Source organism: Acomys russatus, chromosome 4 (assembly GCF_903995435.1).
Source record: "Acomys russatus chromosome 4, mAcoRus1.1, whole genome shotgun sequence".
Taxonomy (NCBI): Eukaryota; Metazoa; Chordata; class Mammalia; order Rodentia; family Muridae; genus Acomys; species Acomys russatus.
In genome coordinates, this window is record NC_067140.1 from 59,409,318 (window position 1) to 59,432,401 (window position 23,084).

A 23,084-nucleotide genomic window follows, 5' to 3' on the forward strand; every position below is an offset into this window, starting at 1 on the left:
GAAACACCCGCCAATATGGCATTTCAATTTTTAATACCTATGCACCAAACACAAGGGCACTGAATGTCATGGAAGTTTTGGTTTCTTTGTACACGCAGTTATGTTGTGTCAATATGTTTTTCTTTTAATCCCAAGTGTGGTATTTTATATGTTTGTCCACAGCTAATAATCATCTCTTGTGGGGTGTGCTGGTCTTTCCCAGCTGGTATTGGCCTGCTTTGCGGGTCATAGTCTAGGACTCCAAGAAAGATAATAGAGAAAATAAGTGGGGTACAGTGGTGGTTTGTAGCCTGTAGCAATTTGGGGAAACCAGAGACAACGGTGTGGCAGTTTAGCGATGGAGAGAAACGTGTCCACGCAATGCTTAGAGGAGACTGCTTGCTGAGTTTGCTGTTGATGGAGATTGGTATTACCCCCCAAAGAACCCAATGGACCCTAAACACTTGAGAGAACTAAAAGAGTCGGCTTCCTCTCTCTCCTTAACCTTTTTCTTTTACCCAGAGTTAAGGGATAGGTAAAGGGAGGTAGAGGCTTCCATACCCCAAATAAACTAGAGTTTATAAGACAACACATAATAAAAGAAACATTATTATTAATAATGAAAGAAACATTATTATAGCTTATATCATATATTGACCCTCACACACTTACAGTAGTAGACTTCAATACTCCACTCTCCCCAATAGACAGATCATCCAGACAAAAATTAAACGGAGAAATGTTTGAGTAACTGATGTTATAAACCAAATGGACCTAATGGATAGCTACATTTTATCCAAACACAAAAGAATTTACCTTCTTCTCAGCATCTCATGGAATTTTCCTCAAAATTGACCACATACTCAGACACAAAGCAAGTCTTAACAGATACAAGAAAATTGAAACAATACCCTATATCCTATCTTAGCACAGTGGATTAAAGCTGAGTGTCAATAACAGAAACAAAAGACAAGAAACAAACTCATGGAAAATGAACAACTTATTGCTGAACGAAAAATTAGTTAAGGCAGAAATTTAGAAAGAAATTGAAGATTTTCTAGAATTGAATGAGACAGAATACACAATGTATCCAAACTTATGGGGCACAATGAAGGCTATTCTAAGAGACAAGTTCACAGCATCAAATACCTATGTACAACAATTGGAGAGATCTCAAACTAGCAAATTAACAGCACACGTAAAAGCTCGAAAACAAAGGGAATCACACCCAAAAGGAGTAGACAGCAAGAAATATTCAAACTAATGGCTGAAATCAATAAAACAAACAGCCAAAAAAAAAAAAAAATCAAGAAACAAAGAGTTGGTTCTTTGAGAAAATCAGTGAGATTGACAAATCCTTACCCAAACTAAATAAAAGTCAGAGAAAGAACATTCAGATTAGCAAAATTAGAGTTGAAGGGGTTGGCATAACAACAAACACGGAGGAAATCTGGAGAGTCATAACGACATATTTTAAATATTTGCCTTCTACCAAATTGGAAAATCTAAATGAAATGGATAATTTTCTTGATACATACCACTTATCAAAATTAAATAAAGATCAGACAAGCAATTTAAACAGACCTGTAACCTCTAGTGAAATAAAAACAGCAATTGAACAATACTCCTCACAGATTTTGAAAGGACAATTTTCAGCTTCACAAGGAAACATAAAAAATACAGAATAGCTAACCCAACCCTGAATAACAAAAGAACTGCTTGAGGTGTCATTATTCCTGATTACAAGTTGCACTAGAGAGCAATAGTAAAAACCAAACCAAACCAAAATCCCAAAATCCCAGCATGATATTGGCACACACACACACACACACACACACACACACACACACACACACACAGAGAGAGAGAGAGAGAGAGAGAGAGAGAGAGAGAGAGAGAGAGAGAGAGAGAGAGAGAGAGAGAGAGAGAGAGAAAGAGAAATCAATGGAATGGAATTGAAGACCCAGACATAAATCTAACTCCTATAGACACCTGATAAGAAAGCAAGAAATACAGATTGGAAAAAAGACATTTTCAACAAATAGTTCCAGCCAACCAGAACAGCTGCGTGTAGAGGAACCCAAATAGAACCATACTTATCAACCTGTACAAATTCAACTCCAATAGATCTAGAACCTGAACATAAAACTAGATACACTGAATGTGATAGATGAAAGAATTAGAAAAACCCTTAAATTCATTGGCATAGGAAAAGACTTTCTGAATATAACTCTGTTAGCATAGGGACTAAGGTCAACAATGAACAAATAGGACCTCATGAAACTGGAAAGCTTCTATATGGCAAAGGATACTGTAACTGGACAAATCAACAGCCTACAGAATGGGAAAATATTTTTACCAATTCCACATCCAATATAGGGCTAATATCCAGAATATATAAAGAACTCAAAAAGCTATGTATAAAGAAAACAAATAACCCAATTAAAACTGGGGTATAGATCTAAACAAGGAAGTCTCAAAGTGGAGAATTCAAATGGTTGAGAAACGCTAAGAAATAGTTAACACACCTATTATTCATGGAAATGCTAATCAAAAATATTTTGAGATTTTGTCTTAAACTTGTCAGAGTTGATAAGATCAATAAAACAAATGAGAGATGACTCAGGCGAGGATGTGGATTAAGTGAAGCACTCATCTATTCCTGGTGGGAGTGCAAATTTGCACATCCACAATGGAAATCACTGTGGCAGTTTCTCAGGAAGATGGACTCTGTCTACCTCAAGATCCTGCTATTCCACTCTCAGACATACACCCAAAGAATTCTTCATCATACCACAGAGACACTTGCTCAACTGTGTTCATTGCTGCTTTATTCATAATATTCAGATATTAGGATCAACCTTGTTGCCTCTCAACAGCATAATGAATAAAGGAAATGTAGTACATTTACATAACAGTATTCGCCATCTGTCAAAGAAAGTCATGAACTTTGCCATTTAATAGGCAGGACTAGAAAGATCACCTTGAGTGAGGCATTCCAAACCCAGAATGATAAATATGATTTGTAGTCACTTATATGTGGACATTAACTGTTAAGTCAATGATAAGCAAGGTATAATTTGTAGAACCATAGAGGCTATGTATAGAGTGAGAGGTGTGTGTGTGTGTGTGTGTGTGTAGATAGATTTCTCTAGATTATAGAAATAAAAAGGTTGGTTATAGAGAAATGAGGATGATTGGAATTGGATGATCAAGTCAGGAGGGGAAGGAGTGAGGATTGAGAAAAAAAATTTGGGTAGAGACAGCTAAAATTAAGGTCCATGTGATGGGTAGTATAGAAACCTAATACAGTTGAAACACACACACACACACACACACACACACGCACACACACACATATGTATATATATATATATGATCTAAATGAAATTCCCAAATAATGGGGGAGGCAGAGACCTCTTATACAGAGACTGGGTTATATCTAATTAAGTTGTTGACCACAGGGGTCTCATAGAGCTTTTGCCAAGGTTATAGGTTGTTTTCCACAAACTGATGAGGCCCCATTGCTTAAAGACAACACCTATATAATTCTTTGAATATGAAGAAGTTGACTGGTGCCTATATAGAGCCTTTAAGAACCCTATGTGTTAGCATCTTTGGTATAAAATTTTACTCTGCAAGCTAGCAAAGGAGGAATGTAAGTACATTAGATTCACAATGGTCCCACTTGCAAGATATGGTAGGGCACTGGTGTCACAAAGCTCATGGACATAACCAACTAAAATCTGATTTGACTTAAGACCAATGCCACAGATGGAACTCACACCTGAAACTTCTTTGGTGTCAAAAAACTGAGACTAAATAGCCCAAGGACCTAAAATAAAACCATATACTGTTGTTCAAAAAACAAAACAAAACAAAACAAAACAAACAAACAAACAAACAAAAAACAAATAAAAACAACAAAACCAAAGCCAAAACCAAACAAAAAGTTTCAATGAAATGACTCCTTATGACATCCTGCTATACTCACAGATCAGTGTGCCTTACTGACTTGCCAACCTCACAGAAGCTTCCTCCTGGATCAGATGGGACCAAATACAGAGACCTGCAATCAAACATTATGCAGAGAGTGAGCAACCTTGAAACACTCAGCCTTAAATGGAATGTCCCCATCAAATCCCTCCTTTTAGGGCTCAAGGAAGCCTGCATAAGAGGAAAGGGAAAGAGTGTAAAAGCTAAAGTGAATGGAGGACACCAAGGAAACGAGGCCATCTAAACCAGCAGGATCCATGCCCATATGGGGACTGAGGCAGCATACGCAGGGCCTCAACGGCTCTGCACCAAATAGGGTACTGGAGCTGAAAGAAGTGGACACATGCCCCTAGCTTTAGCCCTGGCTCAATCTCCAATTGGTATCCACTTGCAAATAAAATTTTACTTTTCTCCAAGGGAGTCTCACTGCGGAAACTCCTAAAGTTACTCCTAAAGGTAGGATGCATGCCCTGAAGTAACCGGCCAGTGAAAAATGAACTAAAAACCCCATCTTTCAAGATTCCTGTCTCATAATGTTGTGTCAGAGCTTTTTTCTATTCTTTTTCTTTGTAAAAATTAATTATGTCTTATTATATGTATATATATATACACATATATGTATGTATATATATAAAATTTCTCTTCTCAATTTTTAATCTATAGGTCCTTTATATATATATTATGGCTTCCAGTTTAGTGTTTTATAACAGATTTTAAAAATTTTTATTTTTTGTTTGTTTACAGTATTCTTCCTACATGTATTTATTTATTATGTGTAGTGTTCTGCCTGCATGTGCCAGATGCAGGGCACCAGATCTCATTAGAGATGGCTGTGAGCCACCATGTGGTTGTTGGGAATTGAACTCAGGATCCCTAGAGGAGCAACCAGTGCTCTTAACTACTGAGCCACCTTTCCAGCCCCAGTTTAGTGCTTTTCTGGGTTTCTTGAATGTGCGAATGAGTGGGTCTACACGTCTATATTTGTTTCTTGTGTGTTGTCTTAGACTCCTTTCCTTGTGTTTGCTTGTTTTGTCCTATTCTGTTTATGAATTAAACCAAAATATATGTTATTTTGATTTAAGTGTATGCAGAAGACTCAGCTTCACAAACCAGGTAGTTGGAAAAGGCACCCTTTTAGGCAGTTGTGGCCGTTCCTTAACACCACATTAAAATCTGGCAAGTACAATTCCTGTTGAAGAGCTGTCAATTTCTTCGAATTTATGTACCATTAAAGTCCATTGGTCTATCTAGTGCTATCAGTCAATTCAGTAGCCACCCAAGGTCTTAGAGCACATGATAATGACTGCCTAGAGCATTACAGTACACTCAGAGCTCAGACTTTTAAATGGGCATGCAGTTAACCTGACAAGATTCATTCAGTAGTAGTATTTAAAGTAAGATATGTAACCTCATTGTAGAAAGAATTTCAGTATCGGGAAGTCATCAAACTCAAAGTGTAAGAGTCAAACCCACCACAATTTCATTTCTAAATAAAACCTCAAGTTGTCATTTAAAAAAGAAATAACCATTGACATTTTTTTCTTTCCTTGAAATGGAGAGCTTACTTTGTTGACTTTTGAGAAAAGACTTGCCAGACAACTAAGCCTGAGAAGTTCTCATCTACCTTTGGGTTGTTAACTCTAGGAAAACTTATTTCACTAAAAGGCATGTTCAGTTTTGTTTTGTTTTTTATTATTTTTCTTTTTTTTAACATATACCTTTATATTATTACACATATATACAATAAACTACCTACAGCAAGAATAATCATGAACCAAACACAAATTATATAAATGTTATATTCATAGTGTTTTGGCTATTTTTATTTGGCAACCTTGAAGAAAACATCTTTCCTTTCTTGTTGCCTCTAAAACTCTGAATGTAAGTCAATATCTATCATATGTCATCTCTATCAACTTAAAACATCTATCTAGACCTAAAAACATCTTAACCCCTAAAAAACTAAGCTTCATTGTAAAACTAAACTATCTGGTTTTAAAGGAAATGATTGTAGAAGGAATTTTCCTGTGCTAACTATAATATTTTGATATGTTGGGGAAACTTTATGAAAATTTTCTATTTTAACATAAAATATTTAAAAGGAATATATCCAAGAACCAATTTTAGCATTAATAATGTTGACTGCTCAGCTAAAATACACATATGAAAACTGTCCCTAAACATTAGCATGGAAAGGTATTAACAGAGCTTAGTGTCACTGCCCTGATCTTTTGGTAAAGTAAAATATATGCCATTGCCTTGGTGCAATTAGCCAACAGGATTAAGCAAAACAAAACAAAGAAAACCCTAAAGGCCAAATTTACTTTGGTAATAATTGGCCTTAGTGGACCATATGCAAGGCTGTCTGGGATCTACAAGGATCTGGAGATGCTGACTGAGGAAGCTGCTGTGGAAACATTTCAAAATAGCAAAGGCTCCACTCAGTGTAGTGTCAGGACTGGCTCCAGCAAGCTAGACACAGTCCATGAGGTGAGACATTAAAGTTACCTTATCACATTGAGTTTTATTTGATTATTTCCTACTGGAGTGAGCAAAGTCATCTGGTGACTCTAAGTATTAGACTTTCCCCACCCCTGATAGGCTTCTTTCCATAGATGCATAGAAAGTACTGAGATTATATTAAAACTCTCTCTTTGTCCTCCTTTATTCCTCTCCCACCCCTGACAACTATTGTCATCCCTAGCAGTTCATCTCCTTAAAAAAGAAAGAAAGAAAGAAAGAAAGGAAGAAAGAAAGAAAAGCACTAGACTTTTTAGTACCTTCTGAGCAGAAGTCTCCACTTCTCAAGCAAAGAGCATGGTGTCTTCTGAGCCTGATGGTTCAGAGCTTTTCAGAAATTCCCTTGGTAATACCTCTTTCCCATAGTTCATAGTCCTCTCTCTTTCTTATCCAAATCCAGATTTCAGTATAGGATGCCAGTCAAGGTTATTAGTTTAAATTCTTCTTAACTTTTTTTTTCCATACTCACAGTTGAATTCATCTTCATGTCCAGCAGTTTCTGCCCTCTGGCTGAAGAAGATGAGTGTTTGAAGGTCATCAAGGGACCATCCATCTTTCACAGCATTCTCTAAGATAATATTTGGGTAATATAGCCTGTTTTCAAGATTAAAAAAAAAAAGATGAATTAATTAGCCTGATTGCTATCTCCCCCATAAACGTGTGTTGGAGCTATGAGTAGCTGTTGCTTCCTCTCAGTCCTCTGTAGGGATCCTCTCGACATGATATTGTGTGTGCTTATCCATCACTGTCTCTCTTTAGCAATGGAAAATTTGGCTAATTGCCAGGAAATGCTGCAGGTATAGATTCTCCAATGGTCTGCTTTCTAGGATATTTGGACTACTCTGGAAACCCAACTGAATCACAAATTTGAGTGAAGTGAACTATTGAAACAGATCCAGGAGTAGAGAAACGGAGAAAAGAAATAAAGCCAGTAAAATAAAGGTAGTAAGTGGACTATGAACATTGGCAATGCACACCCATGTCTCCTGTGAATCTCCAGAAGTCTCTAAAATAGAGTAAAATTTGCATGATGCGGGTGAAGAAGTTGACACATCTTCATAGGCTGAAGGTTTCACCTCAGTGAAGACATAAAAAATATAAAATTAAGACAACAGTAAAAGCAATATGGAAAAAGTGCAAAATCACATACAAAAACAAGAATATCTTCAGGTAGTGGGATATCTACACACTCATAATACCTTCAGAGATCAGGCAGAATAACTTCAGTATTTCATCAACAATCCTAAATGCCAGAAAAGCATGAAATTATGCATTTCTGTCTCTGAAAGTAATTCATTGCCTACAAACATTGCTATACCCAGCAAAGCTGTCTTTGAGAATTTATGAAGAAATAAGAGTCATTTCATATAAACATAAATTAAAGCAATTTATGACAAGCAAACCAACATTGTAAAAAATTCTTGAAGGCATATTCTGTGGTGAGGAGTAAGCAAGTCAGTCTTTTGGGAACCCTTGAGAACACAAGAATAATTATCCCATGGGAATAAAACAGATGAAAAATGAGTATGTCTGCTGTTTAGGACTATCTTCCTCAGGAAATGCTCCCATCTTCAGAAATTCTGCCATATCTGTTTATAAAAGGTCATCACAGTGGGACCTGTTGACCTTTGATATTTTTTTTTCTATCAGAAGGTAAAAATAGGGGAGAGATATGAGACCCTCATCTAAATAGCCAGCCATCCCTCCTTGTCACACAAAAGGAGCTCTGAGAACTAGGTGTATTAACATTGGTTGGGAGCTTGCTTGATTCAGTCTCAGAAATTGCAGCATTGCTGAATCAGAACCTCTGCGTCTATGAAGAGGTTGTCATGAGGCTCAGAGCTAGGCTCAGCCTCAATACTTCAAGATTTATTTACACTAGCCTGTCTTGACTATTTGGCAAAATATTACTAATGTATTGTTAAAGTAATAAAAATGGATTTTCATTTACTCATTCATTTGCTAGACATATAATAAACAGCTGAGGCTGTCCTACAAGGAGGAACCCGTGTCCCAGTAACACATAATGGAGAATGAACATATACCATCATATACTTTTAATGACAGGAAGTCAAGTTCCCACACTGAAAGCATCCTGGAGGGGCAGTCACCATGACAGGAGGATGAAAGGATGGTGGAGGAAGGTGGCTATAGGTGCTGCCTGACCTTTACTGATGGATGAATACAGAACTCAGCAGAGGAAGAGGCGGGAAAAGAATGTCTTAGAGGGAAGATAAATACTCAGAAAGAGTGTGATTTCATCAGAAAAGTTAAAGGGCTCAGGGGCATCTATGCAATCCAAGCAAGGGAAAGAACGAGGAGAACAGAGAAGACTGGGGAGCCAAGTGGGGCAGTTCAGTCCCATGCTAACAACCTTGTAGAGTGACATCGAAAGATTTTGTTTTGTTTTGTTTTTTGCTTTGTTTTGGTTCAGTGTTGGTTTTTTGTTTTGTTTTTGTTTTTGTTTTGATTTTCGAGACAGGGTCTCTCTTTGTTAAGCTTGGCTGTCCTGGACTCACTTTGTAGACCAGGCTGGCCTCAAACTGACAGAGATCCCCTTGACTGCCTCCCGAGTGCTGGCATTAAAGGCATGCACCACCCTGCCTGCCCCCATCAAAAGGTTTTTAAACAGGGAAGAACTCCATCATTTTACCATTGCCGGTGATACACTGGCTGCTAGGGTAGAAGATGCAGGGCAGGGTGTGTGGGGACAAAAGACCTGAAGTAAGAGAGGCCAGCAAGAAGTCTGAATTTTGTGCTGGTAAAAGGTGTCTAAAACCATATGTCATTAGATGACAGTGGCTTCACAGCCAGATTACAGGGAAAGGTAGAGCAAATTTTGCCTAAAGACACCTGTCCACCATCTCTACAGTCTTCTTCATGTCGTTTTCCACTTTTCAAAGCAACATTGCAATATTCAAGTGTTTCGACTTTTATAATGTGTCTGTTATGCCATATGAATGGAAATCATCAAACCCTGCATTATGCAAACATTTTGAATGATATCAAATGTCATCCATCCTACATGCTGTCAGCATTTGTACCGCTGAGTTTTCAGCCTTCCATGCAACCTTAGAAGAGTGTTGAGGTCATATTCCAGGAGAAAAACAAATCACTCTCCATTTCTCCATATTAAATTTATGCTGTAGTAACAGCAGCTTCAGAATGGGGCTGCAATTTCAAGCTTCACATTTTCTGGAAAACTAAACATACACCTGCAGAAAACTGCCTGCAGGCAAGATGTCAATTACACGTGGAAGAAATCTTTTGGCCGGGATAGACTGGCCTTCGCCAGCATCATGTCTTAAGCATTCCTTTCACACTGCTGACTCACTCTTCTCTCTGATCCTAGCCACTGGGAACAGAGAGGTTGGAGGAAGAAATATATATAAATATTTCCCTCTAGCTTTACAGTGTGTTAAGGAAAAAAGGTTTAGGTGAGCTAACTGAGGGAAGTGGAAGTTCTCAATAGGCAGAGCTAATTCACCACATCTCCCCATGCTGAGAGACTCACTAGGCTCCTGCTCTGTCTTTATTTGAGTAATAACTCACTCACACCTACAGGCAGGGGGATCAGAATGAGCTGGAGAGATTCCCATTGGACTGCTCCTTCTGCTGCCAAGTAGCCGAGTGCTTTCTCTCCCCCTGCAAGGCAGTGAGTGCATCATTTGTCATCCAGAATATCTGAACCTCATTCAGGGAACTCAAACATTTTGGTTTTTAACAAATTCTTGTTGGCTCCTTCTCTGTACAGAATACTGTTATGTAACGGAAGGTGGTTGCATTTACTATCAGTATTTTTGCCAGCCCTATACTGGAAAGATCCCTGTCTCAAGAAAGACTGAATCCATAGCAAGGTCTAAAAGGTCAGGGTTGAAAGGTAAGCCAGATGGTGCAAGCAGCCTCTGGGTTGGAATACCTCCTGTAACATCTGGGTTGAACACAAGTTTGTTGTACACTTGAATGTTGGTGGGTGGGATGTGCCTACTTGCTAATGGCTTATTTTCTGCCCACTCAGAAACCCTACACTGTTGTTATTCTTACTCTTATGACATCACTTCCTGTTATAAGCTTTTGTATAGCATAACAAATAGATTCTCTTTATTACGCTAGTCCCGCTCATATGCTTTGAGATAGGTGCTTTTCATTGGGATGACATCTGTCTTCAAGTTTGAAAGTCCTTTAATTTTTCATGAGGTATAATATGGCCCATATTCCTGGATTTGAAGTGGTGTTTCTCCCTCATAAGGAGTGGGTCTTTGCATTGAAGATTACTCTCAGGTATACCTAATCTATAGGGGCATAGCTCAATGAGTTTTGGAAAACTATATATTTTATCTACTCTTTATTTCTGTTGTTTCTGAAACAAGAAAAAACCGTAATGTTGCATAAGAACAGCATTATCTGGTGGCACGAATTTATGCTATATTATATGAAACCATTTACCATGTCTCTTGACTAGTTTTTATGTCAACTTACTACAAGCTAGTCTCATCTGAGGGAAGGAACTTCTTTAGCGTTAGCTGTAGCGAGCGTGCGGGGGATTTTCCTGATGAGTAATTGATATGGGAGACCCAGTTCATTACGGATGAGGCCACTTCTAGGCTGGTGATCCTAGGTTCTGTAAGAAAGAAGACTGTACAAGCAATGCTCAGCAAGCTAGTAAGCAGCACCCCTCCGCTTATCTTATATTGTGTTATGGCTATAGCCTATTAGGGGCAGAGAGTGGAATGTGGCATTTTAGGTGAGAATGACCTCCATATGCTTGCATCTTTGAATTCTAGATCCCCGGTTGGTGGAACAATTTGGGAAGGATTAGGAGATGTGGATTTGTAGGAGGAGGTATGTCACTGGGGGTGAGCTTTAAGGTTCCAAAAGCCCATATAATTCCCAATTAGCTCTCCCTGTCTCTATGCTTCCTGTTTGTAGGCCAATAGGGATATACCCTCTCAGCTAAAACAGGAATGATGTCTATTGATTATTGCCGTGCTCCTTATCATAACGACCATGGACTCTAACCCTTTACATAGGACTCTATTAAATGCTTTCTTTTATAAATTGCCTTGGTCTTGGTGCCTCTTCATGGTAATATAAAAGTAACTAATATCCTGGCCCACCATCTAGCTATAACTAAAATTTATAGGACACTGTGTCAAAAAATAACCAAATAAATCTTTTCACTTTTTTTGGTGTTCTGTGAATTTTTATCTAAATGAACCTTATTCTTGTCCATAAAACAAGCCTCAGTCAGTTAAAAATATTCAAATTATATCAACTCTACTCTCTGACTATAAGGAAACTTAAATTAAGAATAAGTATAAAATATGTTAATAACACAAATGTTATAGCTAGGGTTTTATTGATGTGAAGGGACATTACGACCATGGAAACTCTTGTAAAGGAGAACATTTACTTGGGGCTGGCTTACAGTTTCAGAGGTTTAGTACATTAACATCATGGCTGGAAGAATGGCAGTAAGAGGCAGACATAGCGATGGAGAAGGGTTTTTTTTCTTCTTTGTAGAGAATGGTTTTCTGAAAGCAATAGGACTGTAGATGCTAAAATTTAATTTATGAATGTCCAGGTGGAACCAGTGTGGAGCTGATATGGTACTTCCTGCTGCCCTCTTCACACTCGCCAGGCCAAGGTGAGAGTTCTGTTACCTCAGGATAAGCGTTAGTTTCAAGAGTAGCTGGAAGGCTTGTTTTTTGAGTCCTCCTTGTGAGCCCATAGTATTTTGAACAAACTGGCAATTCACTGTGAACTCCTGGTCCATGGCCTTCAGCTGCCCATCCAACTCTATGCATTTTAGCATCTCTTGATTAATGTTATGAAGTGTGACTGGGTTATTATATTTTTCAGGGTTATCATGGAAACTGAACATAACATTCTGGTTAACACTCGCAAAAATTTCTCCGTCCTCTATTATGGGTAGAACATATTTTTCTGCCTCCTAAGGTCCAGATAACTGCACACGACTTGCCATATCTTGTAACAATAATGTAAAGAAGGTCTATGTTAGCCTAGGAGGAATGTTCCTCTTATAAAAGGATGTCAGGCATTGCGTCACCAGGCGCATGTTGTTATCTCAAGAGAGGGTTTCCTTGTGCTTGTTCACCAGGTCCTGGAGTTCCAATGGGTTATTGGTTGAATAAAACTGTGCTAATTCATGGCAAGCATTGCTGAGAGGCTTCATAAATCTACCCACAATTTGAGACATGTATCTAGGCAGCTGCTGTACTTTGCCCAGTAATATCAAAGACACTAAAATATACTTTTTAAAAAATATGATTCCAACATGATACGACTGACTTCCATGGCAGGAGTAGTTATAGCCTGCTCATAAAAGGAGAGTGCCCTTTCAAAGTTCTTCAGGCCCATATAGATCATCCGCCCCCACAATAATAGTAGCACAGGAAGTGTTTTGTATCATAGGCTCCGTTCTCTTTATAGATATCCATCATATCCATATCCAGATATGGAAGGGCAGGTTTTACAGCACTTTGCTAGTAAACAAAGCCGGCACAGAGTGTCAGGTACTGAGGTCAGCTGATTTGTATTCATCTGCATCTTGTCTATGGCTTGCTTAAGGATGCCAATTCCCTGAAGGGGCTGTTTTCTTTCCACAAGTGCATTTGCTAGCTGATGGCAAAGCCCAGCAAATGTATCTGTTGCATATCAAACAAATGTGCTCACCATTACAAGTACTGATGGGGGAGGGGAGTAAGGGGAAAATGGGAGGGAGTGAGGAATCGGAGGATACAAGGGATGGGATAACAATTGAGATGTAATATGAATAAATTAATAAAATATATTTAAAAAAAGAAAAGTTGAACCTGTGAAAATAGTCTTTCGAAGTCAGGAACACTGGGCATTGAAAACTTCACACACAGAACAGCAAGGATGCCCAAAGAGTGTTCTTGAACACCCAGAGCCCTAAGGATAATGTAAAATTGGACAATTTCTTCGTAGGGAGTTCTCCTTTCTTGTTGGTCAGTTCACAGAGCTGAGTCATTTGCTCTTGAGCTGAAAGCTATTGGACACTATTCATGAACTGCTTCAGGGCAGATGCCATGTTTCCCTGCTGGTGGTCTAAGCAACAGAGATAGCTCACTTGGGAAAAGCCTGCCGTTCTAGGAGGAGGGGCCCAGTGACCCCAATCTACTAATTCTTAAAAGCTGATAACCCATAATGATAACCCACATTCTGGAAGAAGAGGAGGTTACTGCACAAGAAAGAAGCCATGAACAATATCTATTGTGAAGATAAATGCAAATTTTATTAAGCATGGTTTAGCAAATCACACCTTGTAATGCACAGAATAATAATACATCATAATTAAAAAGGCTTTATCCATGAAATGCAAGATTGTTTCACCATTCAGAAATAAATCACGGGAACTTTTATTTCTGTCTCTGACATTTTCATTACGGTCCTTTTGACTAGAAAAAGCTGAACAAACTGAAAAATCAATGGTTTTTCTTGGACTCATCAGAAAACTAAGATTTCATGGCAAACTGCTCCCCTGATATCTGGAGAGACAGGTGAATACAGAGGACCACAGCTGGGAGCACCCTAAGTGGAACAGAGGCGGATGATGCCAGGAGCCAACTGAAACACCACTGAAGTGTCCTGGAAGCTAAAAGCTATTTTGGTTCAGATAGGATGCTTCGGGAGAGATAACTCCAGGGTATTAACTGGCAGTGTGAAAAATCTGTCTCGGCTAGGGGAGGGGAAAGGCAGCGTTTTTGGAATGTGAGTATAACATTCTGCACACAGGTCAGCTCAGCAAGGGAGAAGATGTCATTAGAGCCTCACTGGAGATGCAGATATGAATGTTGCTCAATTCCAGTTTCCTTAGCCTTTAATACATATTTGAAGTGTGTGTGTGTGTGTGTGTGTGTGTGTGTGTGTGTGTGTGTGGAGAGAGAGAGAGAGAGAGAGAGAGAGAGAGAGAGAGAGAGAGAGAGAGAGGTGTAGGGGGAGTTCTGTGTGTCTATATGTCTGTGTGCCTGTGTATATGTCTGAGCATATATGTATAGGTACTTATGAAGACCAGAGAAGATTTTCAATGCCCTGGAGCTAGCCTTATATGCAGTTGTGAACTGCCCAGTGTGGGTGCTGGGTTCTGAGTTCTGGTTCTCCTGAAAAATCAAGCAGTAAGTTCTCTTAAGCTCTGAATCATCACTATAGTCCCCTCTTTGACCCTTTAATTTTATCAAAGAAAGAAAGAAAAAAAGAACAAGAGAAAGACAGAAAGAGATGAGAAACACTTGCAACGGTCAGATCCAGTGGCACAGGCCATTTTAATGCTAAAACTATATGCTTCTCCTTTCTTCACACACTCTCCAGTGTCTTAGCACAGGTTCAGTTCATGGAACAAGAGCTGGCTCAACTTCTACTTAAGAAGAGTTTCCAGAGGGAACTACAGACAGAAAGAGGTCATGTATCCTGACACCGAAACCATAGCAAAAACCAGACAAGGTCTACATATAAAACCCCATGATAAAGGCCCATTCACTTCTCCATAGGTAATGACAAAGTGCGCTAACGGGCCATAACAAACATGGTGTAAAGAAACATCAAATTAGCAAAGATGTTGGTATCTGACAGAATCACAAAAAGCAACCATAACTAATATGATAAAGATTCTATTGACTATCATAGCACATAATAATAACAGGTGGGCAATCTAAGCAGAGGTAAAAAGTCTGAGAAAGGATCAGAGGACAAACTCAGTTAATTGGGCATAGTACCTGAAAAAAAAAAGTCAGCAATCTTGAAGACAGCCAGGGAAATTCAAGAGCAGAAAACACAAAGAAGCACCAAACCCAACCATCCTACACATAGACCTGAAACATGAGGAAGCAGAAGATAGAGTCTTTTAGCTACAGAGGGGCAGAGGAGAGCAGGCTACCCGTCAGAAACCAGGCAAGCCAAAGTCCTGTCCAGCACCAGCACACCTCACAAGGAAAAGAGCAACCCACCATGGAACCATCAAAGTGGGGACTTTGCAGTCGACCGAGCTCTCTGGTGGGAGGCAACTGGGATCTACATGAAGAGAGAAGAACATTTGAGAAAGAGTAGATGGAATTAAACATTTTGGCTTCTCTTATCCTATTTTATTTAAGACATATTAATAATGGCAAGGGCATATTGGATAGTTTTAGCATGTGGATAAGTGATTTGGTTGGGGGAATGGCCCAGGAAAGGTACTGTGATTTCAGTAACAGGACCACACCCAAGGCTTACTGGTGACAGCTTGGCAGGATTTCTTTGGGAGAAGCCTAGTCCAGAGGCTAAAAGGGCCTCTAACTACATGAGGAAGGTAAGAGCAGAGGGTGGGGGACAGGGTGACTATTATAAGAAGCTTATCTGCCTAGGCATTATCAGTTTTAGCCAGCAAAAAGCCCCATAGCTTGAGTCCTTACAACCACAAGGCTCTGTTTTGCCAACATCTGGCAAACACAGGGTGACGTTTCATGTAATATGCAAAGCAAGTTTCTCTAAGTAGCTAAAAATATACTTGTTTTCAGTATTTATTAAGTAATTGGATGTGTGTTTTTGACCCTGGTGGGCTTTTGAGCAGATGGGTCTCAGCATGCAGTGAACAGTCTGAAGACCGATATGCAAATGCCGCTTTTGACTCACTTATATCACAGTAAGGGATGGAAAGGAGAGCTGGGAGGTCTTTGTCATAATGTGCTCGTACCACCTGTGAAGCTGTGTGGTATTACTGAGTGGGCTTAAATAATTTATTAATGTATATAGCAAACAATTGAGGCAAACATAATGAAACAAGCTTTGTATCAGCACCACTAATATAAACATAATTGACATGCTGAGATAGTAGAAAAATAAGTTCTTAGAATATGTTCAATTAAAACCAGGAAAGGCAGAAAAGCAGATGATGAAAGGCAGAAAGATGAAAGGGTGTGCCGGTTACTATTGCATTGCTGAGAGCAAAGATTGATTCTAGGTCATGACTCAGTGAGTTAAATCCTCTATGTCTGGGGGTGTCTGGAGAGACAGCTCTTATCCTAAAAGACATGGGGTGGGGGTGGAGACACACACAAACACACACACACACACACACACACACACACATACACACAGAGAGAGAGAGAGACAGACAGACAGACAGACAGACAGACACAGAGAGACACAGAGAGGCAGAAAGATAGAGACAGAGAGTGAGACAGAGAGACAGAGACAGATTGATCCATTGAACCAGGTCTTCAGGTGCAGCCTTCAAAACCATCTCTCATTACTTATTTTCTCCAAATAGGTCCCACTTCTCAAAGTTTCCAAAGTCCCTATGAAAAGTAAAACCAGCTGGGAGCCAAATATGCAAAAATATGAGTTTATGGGGTGTATTTTACGTTCACATCACCGCAAAGCACAACAAATAGAAAGTAGGTATAGATACAGCAGGTGCAGTACCAACCACTAAGTACTAAGTACTACACATAAGAGAAGTTTATAGTATACAGGTTTGGAGTATAATTTTGAATAACAAAGTCCTGAGTGTTGAAATACCAAAAGATCCAAAGCTTTAATATCTATTACCTCCAAATACTCAAATTCTGAAAATATAATCCCTCTCCCTCTCTCTCTCTCTTTTCCCTCCCTCCCTCTCTTCCTCCCTCCCTCCTTCTTTCCCTCCTTCCTTTCTTCCCTTTAAATCCCAATCATAGCCCCTCCCACATCTCCTACTGGGTCTTCCCCTCCTCTCTCTTCCCCTGTTACTCCTCTTCTACTCATTGAAAAAGGGGAGCCTCCCCCACCAACCCACTTGAGCACATCAAGTCACATCAGCACTGAGTGCATCCTTTTCACCTGTGTTCTGACAAGGTAGCACTGCAAGGAGGAAGTGATCAAAAAGCAGGCAACAGAGTCCATGTCACAGTCAGAACCTTTCCACTTACTTAGGGTACCCACATGAAGACCAAGCTGCCATTGGCTACATCTGTGTTTTGGTCACTGTACCCTGGTTAGTTGGCTCTGTTGGCCTGATCATGGAGCTCCTGTCCCCTCCCTTCTACCCTTCCATAAGACTCTTCTACAAGTCTGCTTGAGCTCAGCCCAACGTTTGGCTGAGAGCCTCAGCATCTATTTCCAGTCAGCTATAGGGGTAGAGCCTCTCAGAAGACAGCTATGGTAGGCTCCTGTTTGCAAGCATAGCAGAGTATCATTAATAGTGTTAAGGGTTAGCCTTCTCTCATACGGTGGGTCTCAGGTTGGGACAGGCACTGGTTGGGCATTCCCTCAATCTCTGCTCTATTTTTATCCTTGCACATCTTGTTGGCAGGGTAAATTATGGGCTGACGTTTCTTGTGGGTGGGTTGGTGTCCCTTTCCCTCCACTAGGAGTCTTGTCTAGTTAGAGGCTGTCCTCTTCAGTCTCCATGACCCCTGCTACTAGGAGTCTCAGCTAGAGTCACCCCAATATCCTCACAGGAGCCTACCTTGTCATGGGTCTCCAGCTTGTCACAGAGATACCTTCAGCTACAGTTTCTCTTCTCCCTGTAAGACCTCTGCTCTCCCCTACCCATGCTCTCCTCAGGTCGGGTCTCCACCACTTTCATTTCTCTCTGTGCTCCCTCTTCTACTTGTTCCCTCTCTTTTACTGCTTCTGCTATCTATTTTATTTCTCCTTCTGAGTGAAATTTCAGCATCCTCCCTTGGGTCCTCCTTGTTACTTATCTTCTTTGGGTCTGCGAATTGTAGTATAGTTATCTTGTAACATATGGCTAATATCCACTTATAAGGGATACATATCATTGTGTTTTTCTAGGTCTTATAATGTTAATAAATTTTCTTGGTATTTGTTTACACTAGTACTACATTTATTTTAGGAACATAAATACATGGCAGAACACTGCATAGACTATTTTAGATAACTAAGTAATACTAATATTCACATTTTGCAGTTATACACACACACACACACACACACACACACAAACACACACACACACAAAACTCATGTGTACTAAGGCATAACATGGGTGTAAGTGCTTTCAAATGGATTCACAAAGAAATAGGTCAAAGTGTAATAGGTAAACAGGTGTTACTCTGGTTTATGATTATAATTTAGAACTGCAGTTATTTGAACAGACCACCTTGTGAAAAAGTGCTCAACAATAATTGATCACATCTGATTAAGCTGACTAACAATAACTGAGATTTTAAGAAATTTTATCTTGCAAAAACCCAGATAATAAAAAGGATATTTATTCACTTACTGAGAAAATTTTCACATCCTTATGTACACAAACAATGCTTGCACATCTATAAAATTGATTACTCACCCTTACAGAGTCTAACTTTTGAAAACTGAATAAAATGAATTAGAATATTTTTAAAGTTCTTACATGATTTATGCCTCTGCTTTGGTAATGATTCCAAGATAAACCAAAAGTATAAACAAGCTGAAAGAGAAATTTAAAAAATGAAATATTTATTTTAAAAATGTGTCAGTGAAACTAAAAATTTATTAAAGTTACATGAAATCATCACAGAGCTAGCTTATGGACAATTTCAGATAGTCAGTGTGTGAACACAGCCTGGACTTCATGATGATTGACTATATTTTGAAGTCTTGCATAAAGATGAGTAGCTATTATCTGTTTTGGGCATGACACGTTGCAGAGACCATGTTCACATTCGTTTTCTGCCTGGAATGCCTCTTCCTGGAACTCTTCTACAATTTGCTACACCGCAACATAAAAGTTTCCTATTAGAGTTTTTCTTGTGTTCCATGCTTCCCCAATGTTTTGGTCTATGGAAATCCATTTGCAATGCACAAATGTCCAGGCTACAGATCTGATGGAAACAGGGCCTGTTATTGAAATAGAACACTGTTGAGTGTCTCCTTGATGCAGTGTCTACATAATTTGTTTTGAAGCAGCCAGAAACCTGGGCAACATTCTCAGAGTCGTTTATTTATAGTTAGTTACTCTTCTAAAAACGTACTGTTTTGTGTTTCACATTTAAAACTGATATATAAAAGAATTAAAAGCTATACTCATAAAAGGGTTTTCACTGTTATTTTGACATGCACAAGCCCTATATAGTTACATTAGATACACTGCTAGGCATATTCAAACATCTACCATGACTTTATGGTGTAAATAATGGATTATTTTCTTCCACCTTTGTGAGAATCACATTATACAATTGGCTATATTCCAGAATCATCATCCATAGTTACCTGTCCAGTGCCACAACAAATCTTCCTGCTCCTACATGCACTCAATGCTCACAATGGTCTTTACACACTTATGTCTCCCACACCTGAAAACCATCATTCACCTCTCAACTTCTAGATATTAACTATTATGTTCCACAGGTGACTGAAATCATGCAGGACTTGTCTTTCTATGATGTGTTCTGCCAGTGTCCAGAGAAGTTGGGTATAGTTTAGCAGAAAGATAATGGACACTTTGGTGGAGGTTTGAAAGCAGGCAAGGTTTGAGAGTATATACGGCTGTTAAAGAGATTAACACCTCAGACAATAGGAAAGATGTTCCGAGAGCAAGAGCCTGCCCATCAAGGAAAATTCATTTGAAAGTAAAGAATATCATTTGAGAATGCCACTGAAGGGATTTTCTGTTCCTGAAAGCAGCTGCCTAGGGAAGTGTTTGCCCAGGATCAGCACACAGAGGTAGATGTCATTCAAAAGATACAGACACCAAGCTAGCAATAGATCTTGACATCATCATCTACATAGAACAGGCATTAAAGAAGCAAGCTTGAGGGTGTTATAGTTGCTTTCCTATATTGCTATAATAAAAACATGGACCAAAGCAACTGGGGAAGGAAAGGGTTTATTTTAGCTTATAGGAGATAGTCCATTATCATGGGAATCCAACACTAAATCTCAAGGTATGAGCTTGGAGGGAGGGAACAAAGCAAAAACCACAGAGGAGTGCTGTTCACTGGCTACCTTCCAGAGTCATCATCAGCTACCTTTTTCCTCTATGGGGCCATTGGAATAATTAATGAGAACATTAGGAATCCCCTGCTTTGAATCTTTACCTTGTCCTTTATTCACAGACCTCACCAATAAATAAGCCTCTTCATCTGAAAAGAAATGATCCTGGAGTTAAGTCAGTTTGGTTGGTGTGGTAATGTTAAGACAACTTAATTCAGTGCCTTCATCTTTATCTTCCTTCTTTCGTTCTCTTTCCCTTTCCCCTTGATGGTACAGTCTATCAAAAAAGAAAGGCATGAAGACAGTAGCATGAAGCAGCCCGTCACATCTCATCATCCACAGTCAGGAAGCGGTGTGCAGCCGGAGAGCAATGTCTACTCATGCTCAGCTCATTTTCTCCCTTTCATTCAGCTGGGAACCCCAGATCATAGAATAGTGATACCTACATTTTGGACAGACCTTCCTACCTCAGTTAACTTAACCTAGAATCTCGCTCATAGGAAGCAGAGAGGTTTGTCTTTTAGATGATTTTAGATCCTGTCTAGGTGGCAATCAGTGTTAACCATCAAAACACAGATTTTATGTTTGGCAACTATATAGATGCATGGTCACTAATTAGGTTAAGTAATTGATATTTGTCTGTGGCATGCAGACAAATCATGTGCAATAACCTAATTCAATGAAGAACACTGACATGAATATAAAGTGCATTTGGAAATACAATCCACTTGGGAGGGTTAAATCAGCCTATAGGAAACTATCTGCTGTTCCTGGTTAGATAAGTAGTTTATCCACAGACACAGGTCCCAGAAGAGCTTCATTAGTTGGAGAAATAGGACAGTGGTGGATAACCTGACTCCCCAGGAAGAAGAGACTTTTCTGGGAGATTTGCCATTGGATTTGTGTCATGCTCTGAGGTTATTTTCCTGTAGCCATTAGTCCCTGAAACAAAATGATTCCATTTTCATAACAAGAGCAAGATCTGGTGGGGGTGGGGGTAATTCTGTCACTAATGTAACCTTAAACATGGAAACAAAACTGAAACGAACACTCGTAAAGGAGATGTGTTTGCATTTCACAAGGAATTCTACATTTCCCAGGGGTCCCCTAAGCTCAGAAAAGATCTTAATAGGAAAAAAAAAAAAAGCACTTCATTTTGTTTTCCAGTACAAAGAATAAATATAATAAAGTAAATCAGTGGGGAAAGGAAGACAAGGTCACTTAAAAGTACATTGGTGATTAAACAGTTTGTATTCAAACAAAACTGTGACATACTCGTCTACTGATACCCAGAACGAGTATTTTTTTTTCTGTCAAACTTTTATTCAAAGATAGAATTTAATAATGCATTCTGTGGTCTCACCCTGAATCTTACTACATACTGGAAGATGAGAAAAAAAGCAGTCTTAGAGAACACTTGGTTCAGCCTTCCTGTTTCACAAATGAAGAAACAGGCCTGGAGGTCAGTCTGTGATTGACATGGAAGAAGGATGAGTCCGGCAGTGTGGACATGACACTGAGCTTACAGTTTCAGGACTGGTCTGGACAGGCTAGGTCACAGTGGGTTGTTTTCTCATAGGATCCAAAGGACATATCATCAAGATCACTGACTCCACCCTTGAGGTAAGACAGAAGGGACAGAGCCTGGCAAAGGAGCAACAGAAAAGGGAGCAAGCAGTTAAGATAAGCAATGTTCCTGGAAACAGACTCCAAAGCTGGAGGCTATCACAGGATGATAGCCTGTGCCTACAAACAAGAAGGTCAAACACACTGTGGGACTTGGTCTGTGATGTGGAAAGAAGGTTAGCATTGAGGGTTCATATGGGATGCAAAGGACTGTTGCAACAAGACTGATCAGCAGTCACTGGACCACTCAGCTCTTCCTTTTCTGATATGTGGAAAACAACTTCTTGTTGCTGTCACTTTCCACTGGGAGCCATGTGATAACCAGAGCTGGAAGGTGTGATGGCTTAGTAGTCCACAAAGAGGGATTTGACACCTATCGGACAAATGACCTTAGCCAAAGTACAAAACTTTATAAAATTTGCTTTGTTTTTGTTTGTTTGTGAAAAATTAAGATGGCAGCATCCCCTATTCAGAGGAGTTGACATGTGAATAATTCCCGAGAGAGTCTCAGACACCCAGAGTGTGTCTTCAGTGAATAGGGTCTAGTTTAATGCTAGAGTTGCTTCACATGAGTTCCCTTTTGTGATTTTGTTCTAGTTTTGTTTCTTAATGGGCATTCTGATGCATTTACTAAATATTGAACTTACAGTTTTACTCTGGGAGGGACACACTACCTACAAGTCCTAGGGACTTTTACTATATCCTCCTCCATTCAAGATAATAAATTGTAGAAATGTCAGTCTAATTATAGAGTTAGCATTATCAGCATTGATGGTATTTCTTCTCCTCCAAGAACAGATCTAAGAAGTTCAAAGAATGTAAAAATAATAATAATAATACAAGGAAACCTCAACAACAACAACAAAAAGTCAGAAGCTGCTTCTCAGTGAAACATACAAGATACAGCCAACTTCTCACATAAAAACCTCACCAACCCCTGGATAAGAACACATTTATTCCTGGAATAAACAAACACGAAGAAGAGGATTATTGTTCTCTCTGAATGCCAGCCCACATTTTGAAAG

At 39.3% G+C, this 23,084-nt stretch overlaps 1 pseudogene; it reads right to left on the reverse strand.

The window, feature by feature from the left end:
- Positions 1-12,177: 12,177 nt before the first annotated feature.
- Positions 12,178-13,570, reverse strand: LOC127188621 (COP9 signalosome complex subunit 3-like; annotated as a pseudogene).
- Positions 13,571-23,084: the final 9,514 nt, after the last annotated feature.